The 17,298-nt window shown below is 40.5% G+C and overlaps 1 protein-coding gene across 1 annotated transcript in view; it reads right to left on the reverse strand.

The window, feature by feature from the left end:
* The window catches only part of STARD9 (StAR related lipid transfer domain containing 9), a gene marked incomplete at both ends in the record, with an annotated part of 128,769 nt that overhangs the window by 104,510 nt on the left and 6,961 nt on the right, over positions 1 to 17,298 (reverse strand). The window lies entirely within an intron of this gene.

Genomic DNA, 17,298 nt, shown 5'->3' on the forward strand with positions numbered 1-17,298 from the left:
CAATGAAGTGTAGTTAATAAGCCTCTAAAAACCCTAACAGAGCTGATGAATGCCTAAGAGGTTCATTCTCTCTGGTGCATAAATGCTTCTATGTGGAAGATACTGAGCAGATGAGGTTCATCTTTGCAGAAAAATGAATATTTGGAAATTAAAGTTGGTGGAATTTAGGATAAAACTAGTAAACAATGTAGGATTTCATCTCATTCAAAAACACATATTAAGATTCTTCTGGATTCAAACTGGAGGTCCTGCATTCACTGTTTCCCTCCCCAATATGAAACAACATCCCAGGGTACTTCACAGATGAGAAAGGACTTACTCAGAAAAAGAGGCACCAGCAATACTGAGTTGTGCTGGGAAGGAAAGAAGCACACTGACTGGCAGGGTTAGTGCACAGACCCCAGGCTCCTTCATGGGCACTTCTGGGTACATTTCACCACTTTTACTGTTATTTTTTTGGCCGCACCACACAGAATGTGGGATCTTAGCTCCCCAACCAGGGATCAAACCTGCGACCCCTGCGGTGGAAGCGCGGATTGTTAACCACTGGACCAGGGTGGTTAACACCAGGGAAGTCCCCATTTCGCCACTTTTAAAGTCCACTTCAAAACCTGGCCCCTGGGTCAGAACAGGTGAAATGAAGCATCCACTTGCTGTAACGTGGGAGCTATTTTTTGTATCTCAGAAAGTGATTGGGTCAATTAGAGCTATTCGGCGGATTCAGAAGAACACACGCTGACTGAACCTGTAGACAAGCACTTCAGATACAAAATTTAAAATAGGTGGTGTCCTCCATATCTCAGAGAAAGGCATCAACAGGGAGGCTTGAAAACACATGATCCTCATCATGGCTCCTGGGTCCTTTCCTATGGTAAATGCACAGTTTATCAGTTGAAATTTTTCTAATTGTCAGCTAATTCATGTCATACTTCAAATATCAGAGGCAAGCACACAGTCAGGAGGAGTTAGCACACACAGCAGGCAGCAGGTGTAGTGGAAAGAGCAAGGGCTTTGGAAGCAGCAGATCTGGGTTCCAATCTGGGCTCCACCTCTTAGTAGTGTGGCCCTGGGAAAGTTACCTAACCTCTTTGAGCCTTGGTTTTCACATCTGTACCATAGAGATGATAATAACCCACTTTGGGGGCTGCTGTTAAAGAGTGAATGAGATGAGTCAGGTACTCAGTTCAGTACCTGGAACAGAGCAAGTTCTCAAAAGGTGGTATTTTCTTCTCTCACTTCCCACTTAAGCGAGTTGTTCATGAGAATATTCTCCGAAATTAAGCACAACTTTTCCAAACCCTGAAATCAAATCTCTAAACTCCAAGGAAATGTTGCCAGATGCTTACTGAAGGGGGAAGTTGCTTCTACTTTCTCAAAATCTCTAATGTGGGAGAAAAGGAAAAGCAATACCAGCCAGAAACCACTACATGTTTGTGCTTTAAACCATAACACCACCACAAACAAGATGGGGTTAGTTTACTAGGGGAGGAAGAGCAAAGAAAAAAAAGTAATTAAGGGTTTCCATTCCTGTCAGATCTCTTCTCATCTGAGCAGAGCCATTGTCTCCACCAACTACATGGAAAAGCTGCATTAGCTCTTCCTCCTACATCAATTCAGCACATATCCCCAGAAAGCATCTGTACTTTGTCTAACTGCCTAACTACAGAGAGAAGAATTGAGCAATGAAATGACTAACAAAGAAATAATCCCCCACTTCAAGGAAGAGAAGCAAGAAAAATGAGTGCGCACACGCTTCTGTTTACCTCCTCCGCTCCTGGGGACAGCAAGGGGCTGTTTGTATACAGATGAGAATCTTATGAGTGAGTCCAACCGTTTCTGCCCTGAGACCAACGTCCTAGGGGCTCTACCTTTTCCAACTTCTAAGTACAAACTGGGGGATGCCTGGGCACATCTGGTCACCATTTGATTTCAGGCTCCTATTGTGTTCAGTCTGTGGGGGGAAGTGAGGCTATAAATAGCTCACACTCGAAAAAATGAGAAACCATCCACTCTGCCTTTCCTGCAGAGAGAAGAGAGGGTTTTCACTGAACACAGCTCCCTCATCATGATTATAAACCAAGTTAATATGCTAAGTAGCCAGCCTCAATCAAATGATTCATACACTTACTTATAAGACTAAACAGTATCTAGAATGAAACCAGGAAGGAGCTTCAAGTTAAGATTAGTGAATGATTCATGTGATGCTTTTGAGAAGTCTTTTTGGAAACACACCAAACTGTGTAGTTAAATCCATGTATGTGAAGCACCACTTCCAAGTCTTAAGAAGAATGCCCTTCCCGCCTTCGGAAGAGAACTACAGGTTTAAATCCTATTCAATCCTGAAAAGAGCAATCACGCTGTGGACTAGACTTTTTGACAACCTCCCCTCCCTACCCCCGACAAAAAAAGGCCTACCTCCCTCTTCAAGTATTTTCAAATGCTTAATTAAAATATTTATCAGTAGTATTTACCACACTGTGAAGTAATTAACTCTGTGTATCTCTCTCCCTCAAGAACTAAGAGTTTTTCATGGGTAACTACAATGTCCAATTCTTATTGGTTATTTCCAGTGCTTAGCACAATTCTTGGCATATTTTTCAGTAGAAGTATGTTGAATGAATAAGGTAAAATAATCACATATTACATGACCTTAGTGAGCTTTCACAAATAAAAGATACATCAAATTTAATGTTGATTTAAGGGAGAGGTGAGAGAAAAGGGGGCCAAGCAGGTAAAAGTAAACAAAACAGCGATATAAACAGATTGTTTCCCTTCATCTCCACACCTGCTCAGGATTCCAAAAAGGCTATGTTTGCTGGAAGCTGAGATTATGTAAATGTATGTAAACCACACACTAGTAAGAGCCAGTATACAGTAACAACCACCCCTAACTTCAGATCCTGGAAAAAATAATTTGAAGCCAAACTCCTGTTCCCAAAAAATGCAGTTCAGAAAGAACAGCAAGCAGCAACAAAGATATTGGACAGCTAAGACCTACAACTTGAAATGCTCCAAAATGTTTCATAGTAAATTATCAATTTCTGATTTTGTCTTTAGAATATAACGAAAAGTCTCCTGTACATGTTCTAGAAGCCACAGCATATTATCACTGTGCCTGTCAAAGGATCTAACTGTCTTTGGTTTAGAAGACAAACGCTAAATTAAAATCTGCTCTACTGAGTCCATAGAGCAAGTCACAAACCAGTGTGGATCCATCTGCTGACACCAGAATTAATGCTATACGGTTTGTCAGATATAAATCAAACGCAGTCTTCCATCTTTTCACTGTCCAAAATATGACAGCTGAAATAAAGTTAAAGAATATACTAATAGAAGGAAAATGATACCAGATGGAAACATGGATCTACAAAAAGAAAAGAAGAGCGCTAGAACCAGTAACTACATGGGCAAGTATATGATTTTTTTTCTTACTATTTAAATTCTTTAAAAAATAATTTACCATTTAAATGAAATTACTGACAATGTATTATGGAGTTCATAACATATGTAGATATAAAATGTATGACTTGATAGTATAAAGACTGAGAGAGAAGAAACAGAAGTATTTCAGTGTACCTTATTTTATGTGGGAAGTAGTATATTATCACTTAAATATAGACTGTGATAAGTTAAAAATGTATACTATAAACCCTAAAGCAACCACTAACAAAACAAAGACTTATAATTAATAAACCAACAAAAATAAAATGGAAACACAAAAATACTCAATCCAAAAAAGGCAGAAAAATACAAAAAAGGGAACAAATAAGAGATAGGTCAAATAGAAAAAAAAGAAAAAGAAAAATGATCGTCATAATTATATTAGTAATTACACAGTGTAAATGTTCTAAATAGCCCCAATTAAAGGCAGAGATGATCTGATTAGGAAAACAAAGCAAGACTCAATCATATATATGCTGCCTACAAGAAATTCACTGTAAATATAAAGACATAAATAGTTTAAAAGTTCACAGTAGCAAATATATTATGGTACACTCACATAAAATGTTACTATGTGGCCATCAAAAAAGTGAGGTAATCATATATACAGATATGAAAATGTCTCCAAGATGCATTAACTGAACAAAGCAAGATGCAGAATAATATGTGTCTGCTACCATTTTTTTAAAAAAGAATAAATATACAACTACATGCTTAGATGTACACAGAATATATAGGAATATACACAAGAAATCAATAACAATGGTTGCCTCAGCATAGGGGAAAGAAGTACCAGGAGATAGAAAAGACATTTAATTTTCACTGTACATCCTTTTGTACTGTTTTATCTGCCATGTGCATATATTACCTATTTTTAAATTAATAAATTATAGTATTTTTAGAAAAAAATTTTATTATTAAAGAATTAAGAACAAAAGATACTTTCACTGGCAGTATATAGAACTCTGTAAAGAGACTTCTTTCTTGGTACAGAAACATCAGAGAATATAATGTAGTAATAATATCAACTGATATTTATTTAATCTTTCTAATTTTTTTCAAAGTCCTCTCAAGCCTAATACTTCATTTTAGTCTAACAGTATTCCTGTGTGTTGGTAGGTGGGGATCATCACTCCCTCTTGAAAGATAAGAAAACTGAGGCTATTTAAATCACATAATATAAAGTTGTTCCACTAAACCAAAAGCCATCAAGGTTTGCCTGAGATGGCACTTGTGTAAGTGGATATGTCAGTGTCTAACATGTCTTCCTTCTTACATCAGCCAGACAGACAAGTAAGAGAAATGTCAACCAGGGAATAATCCACATTTTACAGCCAAAGCAAAAGCACAGTTATCTGGACCTTGGGAAGAGCAGTCATCTATTCAAAATTGTATAATTTAAGCTACAATATATCATGAACTCCAGAATCTTGTTACTAAAAGCGTAGTCCTCAGTCCAGCAGTATCTTAAGCTCCAACCCAGAACTCTTTGATCTGAATCTGCGTCTCTAACTTTAATTACTTTCACATGCATACATATCACCTGGTGATCTCTTTAAAATGCAGATTTTGATTCAATGCATTTGGCTTAGGGTCTGAAAGTACACATTTCTAACAAGCTCTAGGCAATACCAAGGTCCACACTTTGAGGAGCAAGGCTCTCTACATCTGTGTTCCCAAAGAATAGGAAGCATGTCCTCTTCCTTTCATTGTATGGAAGCATCTGGACACGCAGAGTTCTTAGTAAAGCTCAGCAGGCACATCCAGAAGGAAAAACCAGTAATGTGCTCCTGGGAGGCATTTTTCTACAATAAATCAGAACACTTGAACCATTCTGGAACAAAACAGGTCTGCATGATGTCCCAGGGGCAGACTCTTGAGAGAGCAGAAACAATGGAGATACCATGGCCCCAAACCAAGGTTCTGAAAACAAAGAAAGGCAGTGGTGTCCAAGCAACAATGGGGATGGACAAATGGATGGAATGGGCACTATAGCCTATTAGAACCTCTAGAAAAAAATCTTGAATGAGACATAGATTTGCTCAAAATCTGATCAGCATAAAACGTGATATATCAAGTGAGGTAAAGCAACTAAGCAAAACTCTGTCTCTGTCACACACTCACACACACACACACACTCACAGTTTGTTTACCCAGCACCTAGCGTATACCAACATACAATAGATGAATGGTGAGTGAATGCTGTTTCTGTAACCCAGGATACGCCGCCTCCTGCCCTCAGGTTAAATATCTTCATGGCCTGTATGACATGGCCTGTATCTGCTGGATTCAGCTAAGCATCCAGGATGCTGAGGCCACTTTGCCACTGTCCCAAAGAACCTGGGATTAGCCTCCATATCCCCTAGGAGTCTGGAGCAGCGCAGAGATGGAATGTGGGAGTCTGGCCTCCTGGGACACTTGGAGAGATGGACACTATGACTACCTTCTCTTAGCTTCACCCTGGACTGGCAGCACTTGATCCACTCAAGCACATCTTGTACATTCTTGCCCTACAATCATTGCTTATTATGCCTTTCCTTCTGACTTCAATGACCTCCCTTGAACTCATTCAAAGGCATCTATGGGTAGTGTGTTACTCCACTGGATTCCTGAAATATTTAATGTAAGTGCCACTCATTTAACACTTGAATGCTTGGTATTGTTGATTATTTTTATTATTTTAAGGATTATTTATAAATATAAAATTATACATTTATAATAATATAAGTATACTGTTATTATATTTACTATTATTATTATTCCCAATAAGACTGTAAGCTTTCTGAAGGCAGGAATCACATCTTATATCACTCCATATTCCTCACAGCACTCAACCCCACTGTGTTGCAGATGGTAGTTGCTTCTCAAGTGCTTACTGACTGAATGAGAGAAATGTCACTACGCTAGGAAATGTAGGGTATTCAAAGATGGATGAGGCCTAGTCTGCCTTCAAGGATCACTCAGTCTAATAAAATAGGTAAGTCGTGTACCCAAAGAGCGTTAATTTAAATTAATACACAGAGTGTCATAAGAGAGTAACAAGATATTATGAGAATCTAAGGGATGGTGACAACTTCAAGGAGGAAGTACCATTTTAACTGGGTCTTAAAGAACAAGCAGCATTTTGAATGGTAGGAACTGGGGAGGTGAGATATTTTAACATATTTTTGGAAAGAGGAGTCAGCATGAGCAAAAGCAGGGAAGTACATGGCATTTGGGGAAGAGCAAAAACCAAAATAATCAGGATAGCCTGAAAAAGAAATGAGAAAGGACCAGCCCTGTCCGATACTAAAAAGTAGTAAAACAGTATGGTATATGCTTTTATGAATATTTGAAAACTTGTGAAACAGTATAGTTCTGGCACAAAAGTACGAATCAATCAATGAAACAAAACAGTTTTAAAAGAGACCCCAGGTGGGACTTCCCTGGCGGTCCAGTGATTAAGATTCCGTGCTTCCAATGCAGGGGGTGTGGGTTTGATTCCTGGTCAGGGAACTAAGATACCACGTGCTGCACAGCGTGGCCAAAAAAAATTTTTTTAAATTTTTTAATTAAAAAAATAATAAAAGAGACCCCAGTATATACAGGAATTAAGCAAATGATAAAAATCGCTTTTACATATCAGTGGAGAAAGGATGGGTGTTCAGTAAACGGCAATGAGGCAATTGGCTAGCTATCTGGGAAAAAAGTAAAGATGAAGCCCCACCGCATTTCCTACAACAAAAATATTAAAATGGATCAAATATTTAACTATTAATAAGATAAATCCATTAGCATGCCAGAAAAAATATGGCAAATACTTTTATAATCTCAGAATGACAGGCATTTCTAAGCTTAGTATACTAGGAAGCCACAGAGAAAGGTCAATAATTTGACTACATTTAAACGCACACACACGGGTGCACGGGAAAAAATTACACAGTCAAAACAAAAGTAAACGGGAAACATGCAACATCTATGACATGGATCAATTTCCTTAATATTCTAACTGCTTTTAAAAATAAGTAAGAAAAAGGGACTTCCTTGGTAGTCCATTGGTAAAGAATCCACCTTCCAATGCAGGGGATGTGGGTTCGATCCCTTGTCAGGGAACTAAGATCCCACATGCCACGGGGCAACTAAGCCCACGTGCCATAACTGCTGAGTTTGCACACCTCAGCTAGAGAGTCTGTGTGCTGCAAACTACAGAGCCCACGCACTCTGGAACCCGCACACCACAACTACAGAGCCCACGTGCCCTGGAGCCTGAGCACCACAACTAGAGAGAGAAAATGCGCACACCACAACTAGAGAGAAGCCCACACGCCGCAAGGAAAGATCCTGCGTGCCTCAACGAAGATCCTGCATGCCACAACTAACCTGAAGCAGCCAAAAATAAATAAATAAATAAATCTTTTTAAAAAAAAGAAAAAGATGAACAATACAGTAGAAAAACGGGGAAAAAATATACGAACACACAACTCACAGGGAACAAAACATACAAATGGCCCAGAAACATACAAAGATGCTCAATCCCAATTATAATAAAAAGAAAAGCCAAAAATAAGATACCAGGCTTCCCTGGTGGTGCAGTGGTTGAGAGTCCGCCTGCCGATGCAGGGGACACGGGTTCATGCCCCGGTCCGGGAAGATCCCACATGCCGCGGAGCGGCTGGGCCCGTGAGCCACAGCCACTGAGCCTGGGCAACCGGAGCCTGTGCTCCACAACAGGAGAGGCCACAACAATGAGAGGCCCTCGTACCGCAAAAAAAAAAAAAAAAAAAAAGATACCATTTCTACCTATAAGATAGGCAAAGATTAAAGAGTTTGATAACACCTAGTATTGACAAGGAATGTGATAAAGTATTCTGATACACTACTGTTAAGCATGTAAATTGGTAAAATCTTTTTGGAAGACAATTAGAGAAAAATCTATTGAAATTTAAAATATACATATTCTCTGAACATACAACTGCACTTCTAGAAATTTACCTTACGGTTACACTTGCAAAAATGCAAAGATGATCACTCTAGTATTATAGTGAATAGTAGAAACATAATATATATAATAGCAGAACTACAAAATTTTGGAATTATAATTATATAATATGTAATAATATATTGTATTATATAGTTAGCTGGAAATATTCTAACCATCCATCATTAGAAAACTAGTTAAACTGCAATACCTTTATAGGATGGAATTCCACGTAGCATTAAAACAATGAGGTAGAACTATAGGTACTACAAATAAATTAGGGCCAAGATAAGTTGAATAGAATAAAGCAAGTTGAAAAACAGTACATAGAGTGTAAGCCTCTTAGTATTTTTTTTTAAAAGAGACATACTATATATGCTTACTTATGATTACAGAATGTCTGAAAGGATAGCAAAGAACTGCCGACAGTAGTTACATCTGGAGAATGAGACCAGTGGGGAGGCATGGAAGGGGAAGCGATTTTCACTTTTTATATTACACCCTTCTGGACTGTTTGAACGTTTTCCAGTTAGCTTGTATTGTTTTTACAGCAAAATATTTTAATTAATTAATCTACTGACACATTTTATGCAGTTGTCTGCTTTCTGCTGAGCATAGAACTAGAGAGAGTCCAGTCCTGTTCCTTTCCCCGTACTTTCTGAACCCTTTTCAGAACACTGCACTTAGAAGGGGCCTTTTGTTGGTCAGCTGGACTGGCTCCCCCAAACAGAGGACCATTGAAAGGTGCTGAGAGGGGACTTGGACACAGGCTTACCGTGCAAGTATGTGGGAGAGAATTTAGCACCTGGTGATGCAGACCAGGTGGCTTCCTCTGGAGAAGGCTACTGTTACCAGTCTGCCTGTGCACACGTCTGTTGTGGTGGACACACAGACCTTTTGTTCAAAGGGCTGCGCTTCATCTTATATCCTCTTGTTCACATGATTTTTCAAATCAGTTTTTCCAAAGACCCTCAAAGTGATCACCTCCATCATCATTTCTTCAAGCAATTAATTGACAACCCTTATAAACCCAGGACAAATTCAAGTGTAAAGGGAGCGGAGTATAGGGCAACTTCTCAGCACTGCAGATGCAAGCAAGAGAACTTCTGGGCAACATCAAGGACACCTAGCTCAGGACCTCTATCTGTATTTATGCTTAGGCTGCACCAGGTTTCCAGTTAACTATCAAAATTTGGGCATGCCGCCCCTACAGATAACCTCTCTCCCAAGCCTAAATCTCAAGGACTCCAGATACAACCAGAAATTCCTGTTACCCTTAACTCACAGAGGAGAAAAAAGAATCCAAACAAGCTATTGCATTTTAAAAGATTTCTCTAGTTTCTGCTGTTCATTTTTGTAAAGGTATCCAGCACCAACAGCAAGCATTAAGTGTCAAGGATCTCTGTTCTTCAGATTTTTCTATGAATCTAAAAGCTACCCTTTAAAAATTCATAATCAAGTTTCCAGAGAGGGGAAAAAATGAGTTAGAAGAAGCCAAAAGAATGACCTTATTCCTTTAAAATCCAGCCCATGGACATGCTTATGGAGCTGAGCAGCTGTGCTATTGGCAGAGGGAACTTACTGAAATGAAGCACTCATGGTAATCTCCCTTCCCCCACTCATGCCAGAAGAGCCCCATCCAATTATTGCACAAAAAGGCTTTTTCTTATAAACTTCTCTCCCTTCAACTTCTGTCTCCATCTTGGCTGGGAAGAAATAGCACTAGCGATGGAATGTACACAGCTCTGCAAATATTCATGAGAAAATCCTTTGACGCCCACACGCTCCCCAGCTGCCCTAGCACATACATGCATTAGGGAAAGGGATGCACAGAGAAATTCATAGATATCTATGGTTCTCCAACTTAAGCAAACTGCAAGGCCTCCTAAAACAGGCAAGATTCAAGAAGGCACAGACAGCAAGATTCAAGAAGGCAGAGTGCTAACTTATCACTTATCCATTGAACCATAAATTGAATTATCAACCCAATAACCGTTAACTGATAATTTAAGATGTGCAGCACTAGAAATACAGAAATAAATAGAGCTGTGTGTGGTGCAGCATTTGACAGCTTGGACTTTGGAATCACACAGTCAAAGGTTTGAATGCTGGTTCCATCACTTGGTTGGTGACCTTCAAGCAAGCTACTCAACCTATCTGAACCTGCTCCTGTACCTAAATTGCAGATAATAATATTTACTGTAAAAAGTGATATACCCCTTACCCCTCTGTGAACTCTCAAATTCCTTCTCACCTTAGTTTCTTCTTCATGTTTGCCCCTCCTCTTGCTCCTCCAAGGTCCCTCTTCAGTTTCAGTAGCTCTTCCACCTTCTTTCCTCTTTCCCCAAAGCCTTCATTCATACTCCAAGTTCAGGAGACACAAAAGAAGTGACAGCCATACCCCTCTCCACCTCGCCCTACTTACTTTCCTAAGCAGGAGATCACAGATCACTTGTCTTCATCTTATAATGGGTTGCAGTCCCCAGACAGAAATGCTGCTTCTGTGGCAGCAGTAACTAGCCCCAGCCTGGTCACGTTACAGAACCTATGATAATAGTCACTCAATACCTTCCCACCTCCATACTACTAGATGGCAATAGTGTAATTTCCTCATCGTGACGAGGCCCAGTCTCAAGAACAAGATCTTTCCTTGGGATTCTGCTAAGCATCACACTTCCTGCCCTGCAAGAAACTATGTGCTGCAGTTCATGATCCCGTCACTAGAATAAGCAACAGGCATTTCCCTGCAACACCAAGCACAACTCTGGACTGGCCAAAAAAAAAAAATCCTGTAACTACTATTTTTGTCTCTCTAAGTCTTCATCTTCTTTTTTTTTTTTTTTTTTTTTTGCGTTACACGGGCCTCTCACTGTTGTGGCCTCTCCCATCGCGGAGCACAGGCTCCAGACGCGCAGGCTCAGTGGCCATGGCTCACGGGCCCAGCCGCTCCGCGGCATGTGGGATCTTCCCAGACTGGGGCACGAACCCGTGTCCCCTGCATTGGCAGGCGGACTCTCAACCACTGCGCCACCAGGGAAGCCCTAGGCCTTCATCTTTAAAATAAGTGTCATGATGGTCTCTAGCATTTCTTCTAACACCAACATTCTGGAATTCTAAAGTCAAACTATTTAGGTGCCACATATCCAGATTCAAAAACTCTGCACAAGTTACTCTTCATGTCTTTATAAATCCTCTGCAATTTAATCTGAAATCCTCTATTTTCTCCAAATGGCAATGAAGACCAGCTGGTTCTAATGCTCCATAAACTATTAAAATCATCATGTTCTGTACCTGTAGAGCATTATTATTATCTGTCTTCCCGTCTCCAGAGCAACATTCCTTCATTAAATAATCACATGCAGAATGCACATGAGGTGCACTACACTGACAGTGGCTTTCCTCTTGGTTCCTGCAGCCAGCCCTTTAATCATTTTGGGGTATGTGGGGTTTTCCTCTGAAGCCTCTCCAAGTTCCTATCATCCTCAAGCTGAAGTCCGGAACTGGAGAAAATACTCACCAAAGAAACTGTAACACAAACGCACATGCACGAGCGCACACACACACTCTCCTCCCCACCTTGCCCCTCGGCAGGGCTCTTTGGGGGTAAGCAATGGATGTTCTGTGTGTGTTGTTTGGTGTTCAGTGTATTACGGAGATGAAACAGTGTTAAAACAACAACAAGCATAATCACATTGCTGCTATAATTTCAGTTTTGAAATTTGGTGGCTGTGGGGAGGAAATCTCTGCTTACTCACACGATATTTCATCTGGAAAAGCTACAGGTGTTTTAACTATTGTGTTTTAGCCAAGTAACAGAGCATTTTAAAATAAAGATTCCCAGGAGAATAGAAGCAATTACGTCCCACAAGGGCTGGGTAGCTTTTTGTTTCTGACGCACTTTCTGTTGACTCAGTCTACACTTGTTTTGACAGCCACTCACAGTCCTTGGTGGGTAAAGCTGAGCTAATGCTCCCCATGGAAAGTTTTACAAACATACAATCACCCAAACACAAAATGCTTGTGCAGAGGACTCCCGCTCCAACAGATGTTCCTGACCAGGAGGAAGGGAGGGAAGTTAATTTTCCAAGTGGAGCATGCTGATCCCAGAAGGGATCACAACCAGATTCAAAGAAGAGATTTTCAAATCTAGTTCAGCTCTTAGAAAGAAGCATGGGCCTCACTTCTCTTGTACTGTGATAGTGGTAATCACAACAGGGACCCAAGCCACAGCACTCATGACCTCACTTATTCCACTTTTAGCTGTCAAGCCCTGGGCTGACACTTCACATCATTATTTGTTTCCTCTTCACAGTAACTCAAATTGAAGAGACTAGGACTCAGAGAGGTTAAGTAACTTGTCCCAAAGTAAGCCAGCTGGTAAGTGGCTGTGCCTGAATTCAAATCCAGGTCTAACTTCAAAAGAAGAAGCCGATTAATATAGATTCAAGGCAGATAAAATGCAGGTCAATTTTTAAGAAAAGCCTTGGCTGCAAGTCCAAATGTTAATAAAGACTGAAAACACAATTAGGTCAGTAACAACCTCCCTTAAGAATGGGACGCTGGGGACTTCTCTGGTGGTGCAGTGGTTAAGAATCTGCCTGCCAACGCAGGGGACACGGGTTCGAGCCCTGCTCCGGGAAGATCCCACATGCCGCGGAGCAACTAAGCCCGTGCACCAAAACTACTGAGCCTGCACTCTAGAGCCCACGAGCCACAACTACTGAGCCCGTGTGTCACAACTACTGAAGCCTGCGTGACCTAGAGTCCACGCTCTGCAACAAGAGAAGCCACTGCAATGAGAAGCCCGCGCACCGCAACAAAGAGTAGCCCCTGCTCACCGCAACCAGAGAAAGCCCGCGCACAGCAACGAAGACCCAAAACACAGCCAAAATAAATAAATTAAAAAAAAAAAAAGAATAGGATGCTGATGACATCAGGGTCGTGGGGTAATGGACAAGTCAGGTAGTATAATCCCCTGCTAGTCCCCATTCACTATAACCTTTTCTCTCTCTCTCTCTTTCCCTTCACCCTCTCTCAACTTTCCATCTCTTCCTTTTCCTATATCCCTCTTTTTATCTTTTTACACTGTAGTTTAGTAAAGAATATGAACTTTGCATTCAGATGATCCTGTGTTCAAATCTAAGACTCATTTTCTTATTGTGTGACTTTGGGCAGATCATATCTCTCTAATCCTAAATTTCCTCAACTATAGAAGAATAATAAAATCTTCTACCTTTCAGGCTGTTGAAGGAATTAAATCAGATAATATGCATAAAGAGAGGACCAGGTCACTGGCAGACTAAATGAGATTTGTTTAATTTTGAGAGTCAGTGAGGCTTGGTGGACACGACATACAATTTAGAGCCGGACAGTCTTGGGTTTGAATCCCTGCTCTACCACTTACTGGCTAAGTGACTCAGGCAATTCTTGTAGCCGTTGTGTGGCTCGGTTTCCTTATCTATAAAATGGAGTAAATAATATAGGGTTAATAGATTTTGGAAGAAAGTCAAATGAAATGATAAACATTTAGAGTCTATAGATATTTAACAAGGAAGCTGCCTCTCAGCAGAACTTGCAGTAGCTGATTTGCTCTCTAGAGGCTCATATTTGTTGACACCTGATCTATGTGTTCAAGTGTGTCACCACTAAGGACTGGGAAGAAGTGCTAAAGCACAAAGGAATTTTAATCTTGAACCTATCTTTTGAGGCTGTAACGTAAACATAAAGAGAGGGAGGTAGAGTGGTACAATGCAATGCAAAGGGCACCACAGCAAGCAAGGGTCCAGTCCCACTTTGGCATTAACTGCCTGTATAAGACCATGTAAGTTACACGCTGTATCTGGAACAGGAGAGGGTGGCCTAAATGAGTGGGCCTTGCCTGGAAACATTTTTGATTGCCACGATTGGGACTGCTACTGGCACCTAATGGGTAGAGGCCAGGGATGCTGCTAAAGATCCTACAATGCCCAGGACAGACTCCCTACAACAAAGAATTAACCAGCCAAAATATGAACAGTGCTAAGGTTGGGGAAGCCTGGCCTAGATGACTGCTAAGTTCCCTTCAAGTTCTAATGCTCTAAGAAACTATGAGGAGAAGGCAACACCAACACTGAACATGTGACTTCCTGTCAACATCCATCAAGCAATGCCTTATGACGTTGCTCAAAATCCCCCTAAGGCCAGTGGGGAAAATTTCCCCTCGGATATCTGGATATTCTGAAATCAGTGCTGTACTTCTGAGGGTGATGACAGTCCTTCCTTCACAAAAGGAGGCACAGTCCTCCAGGGACTTGGTCCCTTACTCTGTGCAATTAGAGTTGGTGTTTCCAAAGCCATGAGGTTTCTTTAGGGCAAGAAGATGATGTAAATGAGTCTGAATAGATCAGAATGATACACGGTACACACAACAGCAGAGGTGAATATCAAGTATTGATACATCATGCTAAGTAAGCCAGACTCAAAAGGCTACATACTATTTTATTACATTTATACAACATTATGGAACAGACAAAACTGTAGGGAAGAAAACAGATCAGCAGTTGCCAGGGGTTGGGTGGGTAAGGACAGTCTGACTACAAAGGGACATGAAGGAATTTGGGGGATGATGCACTGTTTTATATACTTATTATAGTGTAAGTTATACAACTGTATGTGTTTGTCAAAACTCACAGAACTGTACACTGTACACTAAATGGTGAATTTTACTGTACCAAAATTATACTTCAATAAGACTGGCCCCTTTGCCCCCACCCCCCCCAAAATACAATCACAAAGACAGTAGAGAGGATTGCTGTACTTTGGGAGAAGATGAAACAGATGACATCTAAATGCTTTCTTATGCCAAGTCCTATGATTTTATGATAATCTGCCATTCCTATCCCTGGTGACCTCAGAGCCGTAATGATTAGGATTAAGACCGGGCTCCAATTTCTGTGTCAAAGTGATGATTCCCTCCAACCAAATCATGTGGATGTGAGTCTTGACATCATTCTGGGACCTCTGGCCCTTCTCCAGCCTGTGACAGAGATTCCTTTCCTTCCCTCTCGTAACCTGACCAATGAGTGCCTTAGACAATTAGTAAACAAGCCAGAATAAACCTTAGGAGACACTGGTTTTATCTCTCTGCACAGGCTTCCTGTCCAAATGCCATTTGATCTTTCCACTGAACTTCAAATCGGGCAACAGAAAAGGAATCATATTTATGAATTCCCCTCCTCTATGGGCTTCTGGGTTTCCACTAGGTTACTTTTATACACTTAAGCTACATAAATATAAAAAGTGAGTCTCATACCAAAATTATACCTGAGCTTGCTGATATATAGATATAGACATGTAGTTTTGTTTTGTCTACACATACTTCCCAGATTATCTATCAAATGTTACACAAAATAGTTAATGTTTCTTATGTACAGAACAGTCCTAAGTATGCTATGGCCAAGAAGGATGGAAAGAGCCATCAGAATGCTCACACTTTCTGCTAACAGAAAGACCACTGTCTTCGATACCACAAATACAGTCACAACGGTGAACTGCTTTAGGAGTCCCATGCTCTTATTTGAGAGTCACTTCCTTTCCTGGCTCTTCTTGGAGGATCTCAGTGGAACAATACAAACACCAGTAACCAGATAAATCATACCTGCTTGAGTGCTGGGATAAAAGTCAAGGGCCACAAGATAAGCCTGGACCTGTCAGTGCCCTCATCCTCCAAAGGATGGAGAAGACTTGGTAGGGGCCAGGTAATACCCACACTGCCCCTTTCTGCTGAGCATTTACAGCAAACACACTGTGACTACAAAAGTGGGGTGCTCATATTATAATACAAGGGACCCACTGAAACAACAAATCTCACAGTGGTCTAGGGTCTTGTTTCCACATGTTCCCCATCAAAAGGGAAGGATGGGGAATTATACTTCCATGGTTTAGAATTATCCAATCATCTTCAGAAGTCCAATCATCTTCAGAAGTCTGCATCAGCAGAAAATCAGTACAGGCAGACCTCGGAGATGTTACAGGTCCGCTTCCAGACCAACACAATAAAGCAAATAATTGCAACAAAGCCAGTCACATGAATTTTTTGGTTTCCAAGTGCATACAAAAGTCATGTTTACACTACACTGCAGTCTACTAAGTGTGCAATAGCATTATGTCTAAAAAACACTGAACATACCTTAATTTGAAAATTCTTTATGACTAAAAAATGCTAACCATCATCTGAGCCTTCAGTGAGTCATAGTGGTGACATCAAAGATCACTGACCAGGGGGCATCATAAAAAATATAATAATAATGAAAAAGTTATAAATATTACGAGAATTACCAAAATATGACACAGAGACACAAAGTGAATAAATGTTATGAAAAATGGCATGGATAGATTTGCTTGATGCAGGGTTGCCACAAACCTTCAAGTTGTAAAAAATGCAGCATCCATTAAGGCAATAAAGCAAAGTGCAATAAAACGAGGTATGCCTATGCTGTCCTCCAAGTCACTCAGGCTTGATAACATTGTTTCTTTGGCATAATTAGGAAAAGTTTCACAAAAGACTAACATACTTAGCAGAAAACACACTTTGGCTTTTTATTCAAAGATGTATGCACTGATAGGCAGTGGTTGTCTAGGGTTCTCCCCCAAATTTTTCCATTTTCAATGTTTTTTCCTAAAGACATATTCCTCTAGTATTCTCTTTCACATGTAAGAAAGAACATCTGAAAGGCCAAATAAATGATTTTTCTAATTTTACAAAGGACCCCGGCAGCTGCTAGGATGAGGACTATTGTCTGTGGTCACAGACTTGAATCAGGCAAGGCTTGCTGGACGTCATGGGGACTAAATGCATGACCTTTGACAGTGCTCCAACCAGGACAAGGCTGCTGCTTCACAGAAACAGAGAGAAGTCCTGT

Source organism: Hyperoodon ampullatus (genome assembly GCF_949752795.1).
Source record: "Hyperoodon ampullatus genome assembly, chromosome: 3".
Classification (NCBI taxonomy): domain Eukaryota; kingdom Metazoa; phylum Chordata; class Mammalia; order Artiodactyla; family Ziphiidae; genus Hyperoodon; species Hyperoodon ampullatus.